Consider the following 12,791-nt stretch of genomic DNA (forward strand, 5'->3'; position numbering starts at 1 on the left):
GGCTTGTCAGTAGACTGGACATGGTCCCAAGGAAAGAATCAGTGAGTATGAAGATACATCAATAGAAACTTCCCAAACTGAAATGCAAAGAAAAAAACAGAATGAAAAAAAAAAAGAACAGGAAAAATCTGTGGGGCAATTTCAAAAGATGTAATATACACTAGTTGGAATACCAGAAGGAAAAGAGAAAGAGAATGAAGCAGAAGAAATATTTGAAGTAATAATGGCTTTTTCCAAAATTAATGACAGACACCAAACCACAGATGCAGTAAGCTCAGAGAAAACCAAGCAAAATAAACGCCAAAAAATCTACATCTAGGTATATCATATTCAAACTCAAAAAAAAAAAAAAAAATGAAAAAAATCTTGAAAGAAGCCAGAGAGAAAATAAACACCTTACCTGTAGAAAACTATTCTGTGAAGGGGAGGTATATGCAAAATGACCTCCAAAGTCAGAAGGAGCCTAAAACAGAAGAAAAAGGCCAAGTCCAACTTAATGAGAAATGCTTTATTAAAGGAACTTAAAACAGAAGGCTGAGTGGGTACCCACCAGACAAGTATATCTCTGCCACTCCACCTCCCTTAAAACCTTGTATAGCCCTAGAGGCTGGGAGTACTGCTAGGGGACTACCCAAGGGGAGAATATAGAAGACTTGGTGTGTCGGGGCGCCTTGGCAGCTGAGGCGGTTGAGCCTCCGAGTCGAGTGTTGATTTCGGCTCAGGTCATGATCTTAGGGTTGTGGGATCAAGCGCTGAGTTGGGCTCTGTGCTCAGTGTGGAATCTACTAGAGATTCTCTCTCTCCATCTCCTTCTGCCCCTCTCTCCAATTGCAATAAATAAATAAATATCTTAAAAAAAAAAAGATTAGGTGTGTGTCAAAGTCCTATCTCCAGGCTGTGGTTAAACAAAAAGAAAGAATGTGGAGGGGGGAAGGGTTGTGCTCAAGAAGGTTTCAGGTCACAGGACAGGCATCATGGAGGATTGGTACAAGATGGTGTTAGTCCATTTCACACAAGGACCAAGGATAAGAGTTACATCAGAATTCTCATCAAAAACCATGCAAGCAAGAAGACAGTAGAGAGAAATATTTAAAGTGTTGGAGGAAAAAAAAAAGCCAATAAAGCACAACCTAGAATTTGATATTCAGTGAAATTATCCTTTACAAGTGAAGAAAAAAATACTTTTTCATATCCCCCCACAAAAAAAGAGGCAATTCAGTTCCAGTAGATCTGCTCTGCAAAAAATGTTAAAAGAACTTCTTCAGGGAGAAGGAAAATGATATAGATCATAAATTTGGATCTACATAAAGAAGAGCCCAGGAGAAGGAATAAGTGAAATTAAAAACTTTTACTTATTCTTCATTGAGTTAATAGTTCAAAGTAATAGTAACAATATACTAGGTAAAATAAATGGTGGCAATATTTTAAGGGATAGGAGGGAGGAATTGGGAATACTCTTGTTGGAAGGTAAGTGCATTACACATAAGGTGGTATAGTGTTATTTGAAGGTATACTTAAGGGTGCCTGGCTGACTCAGTCGGAAAAGCATGTGCCCCTTTATCTCAGGGTTGTGAGTTTGAGCCCCATGTGGGGCCGTAGAGATTACTTAAATAAATATGAAGGTATACTTAGATTAGTTATATATTATAAACTCTAGCATAATCAGTAAAAAAACGTTTAAAAAGAAGTAGAATTGATATACTAGAGAAGGCAAAAAGGGGGTAGGGGAGAAATGATTACAATAAATAGAAAATAGTTACGAACATGGTACGTTTTAAACCAACTGTATCAGTAAGCACTTTAACATGAATGCTCTGGCTACACCATTTTTTTTGGTCAGCGTGATTATCGATGTGAACAAAAAAACAAGACCCGAGTATATGTTTTCTACACAAAGCCCATCTTAAAAATAAAGACACAGAAATGTTAAAAGTAAAGGGATGGTGAAAGATACACCATGCTAACACTTATCAAAAGAAAGCAGAAGTAGCTCCATTAATTTCGGACAAAGCAGATTTCAGGACAAGGAAAATTAGAAGCAATAAAGAGGAGCACATTACATAATGATGAAGAGGTTACTTTTCCAAGAAGACATAACAGTCCTTAATGTGTGCATCTAACAACACAGCATCAAAGCATGTGAGTCAAAACCTGATAGACTGCCAGGAGAAAGAGTGCCTTGCTAAGAGAGCATGAGAGCAACATGAGTCAAGTTCACGAAAGTTGCCATTTCTTCCAGGCGCAGCAGGATCGTCATAGAAGAACTAAGAGAATTTAACAATAGGGCAAAATGATTTCCAAGATACCAAATATTTCTAGATTCCTGTTGGAGAAGCTGCCGGAACTCTCTTTTACAGGATTATAGAATCTGTCTTCAATCCTTTGACAACTGACACTCTCACCAGTAAACCTTTTAATCCCCCAACTAGTGAAATACATTTAAGGAATTGGAAATCAACAAAATTCACAAAGAGTCCCACCCTCCCTCTTCTCTGCCCAGCAAGCCCCCAAATACCATTGTCACAGCCCTTAGGGGATTTTTTTTCCCCTTCTGTAGGCCTCGATGGATTGCAGGGGCTTTTGAGTGGTATTGGTATTTCCTCTAGCCAAAGACACATTAACTTTAATATTTCTTTGGCAGATTATTTCCAAAGAAAGAAATATTGCTTCCCCCATGGAAATAAATTGGTGGGTTCAGCAACTCATTTTGCTTGCATAAGGGAACACTTCAGAAGATAAATGTTTAAAACCTGAATGTATGGTTTTTTAAATATGGAAAAGATTTCCTGATTCCCTGTACTTAAACCTTAAAGGTCATGATTGCTAAGTTTAAGATTCTATTTTAGGGAGAGAGAGTGCATGCTTGAGGAGGGGGAAGGGCAGAAGGAGAGGGAGAGGGGGAGGGGGAAGGAGAGAATCTCAAGAAGACTCCCCGCTGCGCGTGAGCAGGTGTGGGGCTTGACAGGGGGCTGGACACAGGGCTCGATCTCACAACCCTGTGATCATGACCTAGGCAGAAACCAAGAGTCCAACGCTTAACCGACCTAGCCACCCCGGTGCCCCCATGATTGCTAAGTTTAAATCTTTCCAACACATGGCAAGTGCTTTCCCATTCATTTATTCAGTCAGTCTATATGGCCAACAAGCCAGCTACTATGCCTAGTACTGGTGATTGAAGATTTAAAGATTCCATTCTTGTCGTCTAGGGGCTCATAGTCTGGAGGGAAAGACAGACATGCCAATAAATATAATTGACAAACGCCATTATTAGCTATCCTTAAAAAGTGCTATAGAAAGAAGCACAGAGATGATGACTTCAGAGTTTGGTCAACACACAGGAATTATTGACAAAGGGAGGAAAGTGCATTCTGAACAGAAAGAACGATGTAAAAGACACAAAGAATGCAACAGAGGTATATCCAAGTTTCCAGAGTGGTGGGGTCAGATAAGCAGACAGAAGGTTGCCTAGGGGCAGGATGAGTAACTATCTCAGATGCATTTATCAAAATTCATGTTGACCATGTTCCTATTTGTGTCAGATCTGATCATGGCACTATTTAAATTTTGAATCCGTGTCGTGGCTCCCTCCATCTAAGACACACATCATAGCAGATTCACACACACCAACCAGTTCCTCGTGGGGCTTCCGAGGCCCTCCAAATTTTAATTTAAATTTCTAGCCACCTAGCCTGCCATTTTCTGAAGCTCTCTACCAGGTTCCTGTAATTCCCTAATATCCCATCCACTTTCTTGCTTCTGTGTCTTTGCTGAAGCTGGTCCCCCCTCTGGAATGCTTTCTGCCTCCTTTCTGTTGATCAAAATTTTACTCCTCCCTGAAGATCCATCCCAAATCTTTTCTCTCCCCCAAACCCTTCCCTTCTTTCCCCAGCCTGCACTCCTACAGTAACTTCATTTAATTTTGCTCTGTGATAGAGTTGCTCACATGTCTGTCTTTCCAACTAGAGCACAATTTATTGAGGGCAGGCGCCTTGTGTTATTGTTTGTTCACAACTAGTGGCCTGGAATGCAGCACTGGCTAAATATTTGTTTTAGATGATGTCGTTTGTCTCATTGCCTTTGCAATCTCATTGGTTTCTTTTCTAGTTTCATGACTGTGTTTCTCCAGCTGGGCATACCTTCTGAAGCTCAGTTTGTCAGTGAGGGTGAGATCAGAGGAATAATAAGAAAGCCACCTGACGTGGGGCACCTGGGTGGCTCACTTGGTGGAGCGTCCTACTCTTCATTTCGGCTCAGGTGGTAATCTCAGGGTCCTGAGCTAGAGCCCTGCATCAGGGCTCCACTCAGTGTAGAGTCTGCTTGTCCCCCTCCCTCCCCCTCTGCCCCTCTGCCTTCCCTGCTCGCTTGCGCACATGTGCACAGGTTATCTTTCTCTCTCTGAAATAAATAAAATCTTTAAAAAGAAAAAGAAAACCACCGATGTATAGATTCCCAACCCTATGGCACAACAAAGCCACTTGGAGACCTGTCTGGGCTCCACCTTCAGAGATCCTGATTTAATTGTTCCTAAGTGGAAACCAGGCATTTAATTCTAAAGTGCAGTCGGTTTTGAGAGCCACAGACCTAAAGGGGTAGAAAATAGTCAACAGGCCCTATATATGAATTGGAATAATTTCAAATTCACTTTCTCAAGAGGTGATGCTCTCCCCCCAGGAAAACATAGCTAAAGCAATGGAGGTCACACAGTCTGAGTAAAATGGACCTTTTTCCAGGGAAATCTTTGCCACAAGGAGTCTGAGTTATGCTGTGGGAGGAATCATGCATTCGGCATGATGCTGGCCTTCATGTCCCTACTCAGCATGTCTAGAGAATCCCATTATGCTCCCTGCACCCCCATCTTTTTTTTTTTTTTAGATTTAAAAAAACTTAGCAAGAGCGAGAGAGAACAAGCAGGGGGAGTGACAGGCAGAGGGAGAAGCAGACTCCCCACTGAGCAAGGAGCCTGGTGCAGGACTCGATCCCAGGATCCTGAGATCATGACCTGAGCCGAAGGCAGACGCTTGACTGACTGAGTCACCCAGGCGTTCCCCCCCACCCCCGCCCGCAATCTTTAATAGGAAGTTATAGGAAGTCATAAAATGAGCTGAAATCAAAACACTAAGCACCAAATCATCAAATGAGTCATGAAAGCTTGAGAGTTCCCAATTCTCTTGAGGGTCTCCAACATGGATATCCCTTATGGCACTCAGTGGAATGGAGAAAAGAGCCAGACACCAAGGGACAGACCCCATGTTGCACAACTCTGAGGGCACTATGCCCATTGTACTCCACGTGAAGAGTGTCCATTGGAAGTGTGTAATGCTACATCTTGGTACAGGGATTTTCCTGTACTCAGACCAGGAGATTTCTGGTGGTGACCTCCATCTTGGTTCTGTTCCCCAGCCACCTTCTGTCTTGAAACTGTCACTCTGAGCCAAGGTAAGGAATGAAAAGCCTCCTCACCAAAATACCTTTCCTGGAGTCTTTTCCTATCTGATGAAGTCTTCATCAGAAATTCCTCTAACTGGCAGTTCTTGTCAACACATCCTTGTTCTACCCTATGTGTTCTGTGTTATACCATCCTGCTGAACTCCAGCCAAAATTGGTCCCTAAATCAGTCAGTGCTGCAGAGTTTCAGAAAGGGTGTCAATTCCTTCTCAGCTTCTCCAGTCTTCTTCTTTTTCCGCATTAGTCAAAGTATCCACAGGGAAGGAAAGTATATATTTTACTTACAGATTTTGGCTGTTTTTTGTTTTGTTTTGGTTTGGTTTTGGTGGGGGGCAGGGAGAAAGGGAATCAAATTTAACAATCTAAAGGCAAAGGAGAGATAAATTGAAGCAGTATTATCTATAAAAAAAAAGTATCCCAGCACCTGGCAGAGAGGAGGGATCTAAAAATGTTAGTTTCCATTGTTCTTGGAGGATGGTGAAGTGAGTATGGTGGTGGTGATGGCTGGTATAATCTCCTGAGCAGCTTTCATTTTTTGCATTTTTGGAGTGTGTGGAGAGAGCAGCAAGGGCTTTAAGATAGGAGATGATTATTTTTCTTTAAGTGAAATTGTTGTGAGAATGAGAAAGAAACAGGAATTAAGCATGAGCAAGTGTTTTTTAAACTGTAATGCACTATATACAATGTATGGAGTTACTATTAAGTGTCATAAGAGATGTGCAAACAAAAATTCCCCCAGGATCTGAAGGAGAGGAAGGGACCACATCCCACTGTGGAAATCGGGAGGAAATGGCATATACCACTTAATAAAGATGCACATCTGTAAGATTTGGTTTCTGCATTGTAGAGGAGAGACTGTGATCCCTACTCAGACCACAAAGCAAGCTGGCGGTGAGAACAGTTTAAAATGGTTGTGGCTACACTTTGTAGAGCACTAGTAAAGTGATGTTATTATAGTGTCTAAGAATAAGCATATAATATAATAAGTATATATGACAATTTTATATAATATAATAAGTGTATAGTGTTATAATGGTGTAGCTATTGTGGGTGATGGAGATATTATTATTATTATTATTATTATTATTATTATTATTGACCCTGAAGATGTTGGTCAGCATTCAACAGATTGAGCTGGCAGGGAAGGCCTTTCAAGAACAGAGATCAAGGCTGGAGAGGTTTCCACCAACTTTCTTGGCTGGTTGAGAGTTCCTCCATATAATATCTTCGAGCCTCTGTTAACACCCACTCTGTCCCAAAGGCCTGTTACAATGCTGATAACACAGTATTGGATAAGAAATGCTGTCTGCCTTCAGGGAGCTCACCTTGATTTGATTTTGAGGATGGCCCCAAAACAGCAGATCCAGAAGTTAATAGTTAATTTATAGGTAATGGTGAGCTCCTAAACTTTTCAGAGCAGAGGAGTGACATGGTCTAAATCGTATTTCAAGTACTCTTGACAAATTACATAATTCTACTTGTAACCAGCTCTGTTTACCACCAGGAAATATTTTAGGTTAACCGATGATTAAGCTCTTCCACCCTCAGGGACTAGAACCTAGAATGTAGCCCCTCTCTAAATAGACTTTTTTTTTTTTTAACTTCATGAATCTTGGAACTGATTGTTTCTTTCTTTGTAGTGGCTGTTAGAAAGCCTGAGTCAAATTTAGCAAGGATACAGGACTTCAAAGCATGAATGTGAAAACTCACTTTATTTTTATTTTCTTTTAAATAGGCTCCACACCCAACATGGGGCTTGAACTCATAACTTTGAGATCAAAAGTCACCTGCTCTACCAACTGAGTCAGCCAGGCACCCTGTGAAAACTCACTTTAGTCCTGGCTTACTTTCCCCACATTCATTTTCTTTTTAATCCTTCCCTTGCTTTAAAAAAAAAATCTCATTGAATTATATATAGTTTTGTAATCATCTTTAGTCCTTCCTGGATAAGGTTATAAATAAACATAATTTCTTATTTTTTAAAAATTTCTTATTCAATTAACTTCTGGTAACAATTATTTGAAATGTCCCCTGGGAAAATTCGCATGGGTGAGGCATATTGGGAAAGTAACATTACAGGAGTTACTTTCTGACACTACTGCTGATCTCCTAACTTTCAAAATTTGGTTAAAGTCATGTGTAACATTGTTATGAATATAATGTGAGTCTATTGGTAACTGAAAAATTTTGCATTTAGAGTTAAACTTTTGAATTTTGTTTTCAAAAGATTTTAAGCAGAGACACAAACTTTAAAACTATCTAAATTTTTTTCCTATGTGTTTTTAAAAATTCTCTTTAAGTTTAAATAAAAGAACCAAGATTTATAGCCTATGAGAGGCTTAGAAGATAAAATCTGTTATCCAATTTAAAAAAATCATACATATAAAAATGCATTTGAAGTGGAATAAAATCTGTTCTCTTACTAAAAGATATTTGTAATGCTCAGGTTACAATGCTGTATCAGAAAAAAGTAAAGTATAGAAAAGTCTGTAGTCTTCCTATATTCAGTTTCCCTTATCATTTTAAATATGCATTTTTAAAACATTTGAAAGCAAGATGATCTCTAAGAATTTGAAAGTATTAAGGACATTTTCTTCCATTAAAAAATTCCTGTCTAAAGATTGCTTTCAGGTCCAATTTATAAGACCCCCAGCTAAATCAATTCCCTTGGTTTATGTGTATACCCTTCATCTTTACCTTCTTCACTTCCCCACCCCTTCATCTAATTGACTAGGTGATCAAAGTTCATCCTTTTTTGTTTCTAATAGACTAGACCATTTCTAAAAAACCATTCTCGAAAGGGGAATGACTTTCTACCTGGGAAGACAGAAAGTAAACTTCAGAAGGGAATTCTGAAAGAGGAATTTAGAGATGTTCTAGATAGAGGCAATAGTGTTAGAACTAAAATGTCTCTGGGGTGACTATAGGAGGCAGAGTGGGCAAATAGTCAAGATGGACTCACTACAGAGTTTTACTAAGACTTCTCATGAGGGGCCCCTGTGTGGCACAGTCAGTTGGGTGTTGGACTCTTGGTTTCAGCTTGGGTCATGACCTCAGGGTCATGAGATCAAGCCCTGCGTGGGGCTCTGCACCCTGTGTGGAGTCTGCTTGTCCCTCTCCCTCTACTCTGCCCTCTGTGCTCTCTTTCTCTCTCTCTTATAAATAAATAAAAAAACTTAAAAGAAAAAAGACTTCTCATGAACAAATAATTGCGGCTAAGTTAACTGATTTAGAACGTAGAAAGAAAATTAAATGCCATCCAATGGATTTTATAATTTAAATTTGGATTTGTTTTGATTTAAATATGATTTACATTTAAATCTGATAAACCGGGGCACCTGGGTGGCTCAGTGGGTTAAGCATCTGCCTTCGGCTCAGGTCATGATCCAGGGTCCTGGGTTCGAGCCCTGTGTTGGGCTCCCTGCTCGATGGGGAGCCTGCTTCTCCCTCTCCTCCCTGTTCATGCTCTCTCTCACTATCTCTGTCTGTCTCTCTCTCAAATAAATAATAAATTTAAAAAAATAAAAAAATTAAATCTGATAAACCAATAAACAAATATGCCTGCTAATAACCCAGCCTAGAGTATAAAGGATGAACTGGATGAATGGCAATTCATGGGTGGTGAACTCATGTTGCTTCCTGGGGATCACTTCATTTTTTTTTTTTAAAGATTTTATTTATTTATTTGAGAGAGAGAGAATGAGAGAGAGAGAGAGCACAAGAGGGAAGAGGGTCAGAGGGAGAAGCAGACTCCCTGCTGAGCAGGGAGCCCAATGCGGGACTCGATCCCGGGATTCCAGGATCATGACCTGAGCCGAAGGCTGTCGCTTAACCAACTGAGCCACCCAGGCGCCCCACTTCATTCTTTTTAATGCTCAATAATCTGCCTAAACTTTTCCAGAGGTTTACATTAGACTTACTTGTCCTTTCTTTTCAGGCTCAAATCATTTCTCTATTTAGAAATGTAAAACGTGTACTTGTTTCTAGTACGTAAGCACCTCTTCTCATTTCTGTGATGGCTCAAAATGTCTCAGAGGATGACAAACAGTTCTGTGTTTCTTGTACATCGTGGGATAGAATTCATCTGGGTCTAGAGATTTGAAGTCATGCAGAGTGGCTCAGGGCACTCTTTCTTCCTCATACATCTTGAGCCACAGTTCTCTACTGCTGTGCTTTGTCTGACCCTTCTGAGTTCCTGTTAGGCTTCCATTTGCACCAGAAGAAAATGGAAATCAAGCTGAAATGGAATATAAAATGTCAGAACTAGAAAAGCTATTAGATCAAGTCCAGATAAAGGAACAAGTGCAGGATTTAATCTGTCTTGTTCCTTATGGAGATAAGTACATTGGGCTACATCAAAGCTAATGCTATTGAACACTTGAGTCATGTGCTAATTCCCCTTGTTCTGCATCTACGCTTATGTGCAGCAGACTTCTGATAATAATTTTGTTTTCTGTGTAGATCTGTCTTTAGATGAAGAATATACTAGTCCCTAGATATAAGTTGGGAAATGGGCTTCCAAAAATAAATAAATGAGCTTTCTGGTTTATACATCAGAGCTTGTAAGTAGGCGTCCCTCTGAGAGAGAAAGAGAGATCCATTCTCACCATGCTGCTAAATCAGGTTCCTGAGGTATAGCCTCTGAAACACGGAGATCACACGGGGGGTATAGCCCCTTTGGGGCCTCTCTGGGCACCTGGCAACTCTTCACCATGAAGTACTTTGATTTCATCTTGCTGCTAGCTGTCCACAAACACCTGCTCTGTGAAGACAGTCCGCCTCTTAGTTTGCAAGGCCAGAAATAAACATAGCTCCTTCTCAAGAGGCAGTTACTGATCACAATAGGTCTTTTCTTCCTAAGAGCAAAAGCTAGTCCTCCCACCTGTTAAACATCTTCTGAAATGCTCTATGAAACAAACACTGTTGTTTTTCGTTTAGACATATGACATGAAAATCCATTTTCTTTTTACAGTGAAACATGGAGTTGTATGGAAATCTTCAGGAATAAAGAATGATTATAAAATATTCACTTCCAAACCTTATAGAGACTCTTCAAATGATGGTGTCTCATTTGAGAGTTTGATACATGTTCCAAGGCCTGAATTGTGGGCCTTTACAACAAGTAGGAAAAAGGATTGAAAATGCCTAAAAGCTCTGACACCTGCTTTTAAAAAAATGCTTGCAAAATATAATTATTGAAAAATACAGTTTGGAACTTTATCATGATTAAGGAAGCCTCTGAAAATAAAGTTGCTTGGCAATTTTGAATTACTCTCCAAAAAAAAAAATCTGTTTAATGGACTTTAAAATGATTTTGTATTTGGTTTAAAATGTATGCACCTCTACCTGGTTTGACAACTTAAGTACTGAGCCCCAGCCAGATAGAATCTGAAATGACAAGGGCAGTGCTTCTTAAATAAGAGCGAATTGGAACTGCCATCCCAAATCACTACCATCTCTCCCAGCAAGATTAGATATGTACCAACTCTCATCTAATGAGGGAGTCACCTCAAGCTTGGAAACAACCAGTTTGGATCACCCATCAAATACAGGGTAAAACCAGAAAAGGATCCCAGAACTCTGTTCTTTGGCCAGCCCAGATAGTTGGAGAATCTTATCCAGGTGATGTAGTCAACCCTTGGATACCTTTAAGAGAGCTCTAGTTTCTTCTCCGTCTCTTTAGGCCAGCTCAAAATAACCAAGCAGCTGCCCTCACTGACCTCTAAAGGTGAGTTACTGTTAGGCTTCATTCTTGCTCTTGCTTTATAGTTCTTCTTTGTCTCATTCAGGTTCCTGGCTTTGGGTCTGCCTCTGGTTTGCAAACTGGTATTTGAACTTGGTCTCTTGTTTCAGACCCTGGATTTCCCCAACGGATTCCAATTTGGTTTATTCTGCTGGGTCTCTGTGCTCTGGGCTATGCTAGAGCTCGCCCTCCTGAAGCGAGCCTCCAGCATGGTACACTTGGCTGGCTGGCTATTCTGTGTCTGCAGGAGTGTGTGTGAGCTTATGGGGGCCAGGGATAGGGTATATACGCAATTTGGACAATCACTCACTAAAATGGGGGGTGTGATCTAAATAGAAACAAGGGGAGCGGGGAAGTAATGCATTTGCTACTCCTGATTAACGATCCTGAGGTTTGACGTAAATTCTTAATTAGGTGTTTACTTTCCTGCCAAGAATTTTATGTCAGCTCTCAGATTTTGCTGCCACCTGCTGCTAAAATGTTCCAGGTAGTGATGACTAAATAGTTTGACAGACTCCAGAAAGTATAACCTAGATTCAAAGATAATGCAAATTAGGATACTAAATACTTAACGTAATAAATAAAAGATGTAACATTTAAAAAAAACAATAGAATAAGAAATGAATGTGGTATACCTGTTACAACAATGTTATAAGAAGTAATAATGGTAAAGTACTAAGTGGTTCTAAGATATCACCATCTCTTAGAAGTATGGTCCCCATTTGAGCTGTCATTCCCGAATATGACAGAATACACATTAACAACAAATAATTTCTCTCAGTTAATGCCCCCTGCCTCCCCAACCGAAAACAGTTTGCTACCTACTTCTTATAAGTTAGGATTGGCTAATTCTGTCCAAGGTTTATTTCTTTTTTAAAAAAAGTATTTTATTTTTAAGTAATCTCTACACCCAACGTGGGGCTTGACCTCACAACTCTGAGATCAAGAGTTGCATGCTCTACCGACTGAGCCATCCAAGTGCCCCATCCAAGGGCCCCATCCAAGGCTTATTTCTATTTCACAGAAAATATTTTTCCTTTTACGGCCTTCACCGGTCTGCTCTTTCTCCCTGTTCTTCATCCTGCTGCTAATTTCCACTTGTTCTCCAACCAAGATATGTTTCTATTGCTTCTGGCTTTTCCAAAATCATGTTTTGTCAGTATTCTTCCACTCATTGTGTTGGAAGAGACTTTTCCTTCCATGTGGTAACACATCATGCAGCCACCCTTTCCTAATCTGAACTTTTCAAGAAATTCCGTCCTATTGGACTCCCATATGGAGCAATACCTTGCTCGTTTAGCATTAGAGTCCCAGGTGTAGAGGGATGTAAAAAGAACGCCCCCCAGCCTAGGCAAGAAGAGCAGTTCAGTAGTGCCATCCATATGTGGCAGATTTTATTTTCCAAAGATAACCAAAAGGATAATTCCCGTCCTGCCTCTTCTTTACAACATGACTTTGACACTCCTCCCATGGAGAAGTGGAATCTATGTTCTCTTCACTAGAAGCTGAGTGGGTTTTTGACTTCGGAAGAAGGGACACCATGGAACTTCTGAGATTAGATTATAGAAAGTGATTAAATCTCTGCCCAGCCCTTTGGGATACT

The 12,791-nt window shown here is 40.2% G+C and overlaps 1 long non-coding RNA gene across 2 annotated transcripts in view; it reads left to right on the forward strand.

Moving 5' to 3' along the window:
• LOC113934407 overlaps window positions 1–12,791 on the forward strand; it is a 37,336-nt gene that overhangs the window by 7,071 nt on the left and 17,474 nt on the right. The gene's annotated exons all lie outside the window — the stretch shown is intronic.

This window comes from Zalophus californianus, chromosome 13, assembly GCF_009762305.2.
Source record: "Zalophus californianus isolate mZalCal1 chromosome 13, mZalCal1.pri.v2, whole genome shotgun sequence".
NCBI classification, from domain to species: Eukaryota; Metazoa; Chordata; class Mammalia; order Carnivora; family Otariidae; genus Zalophus; species Zalophus californianus.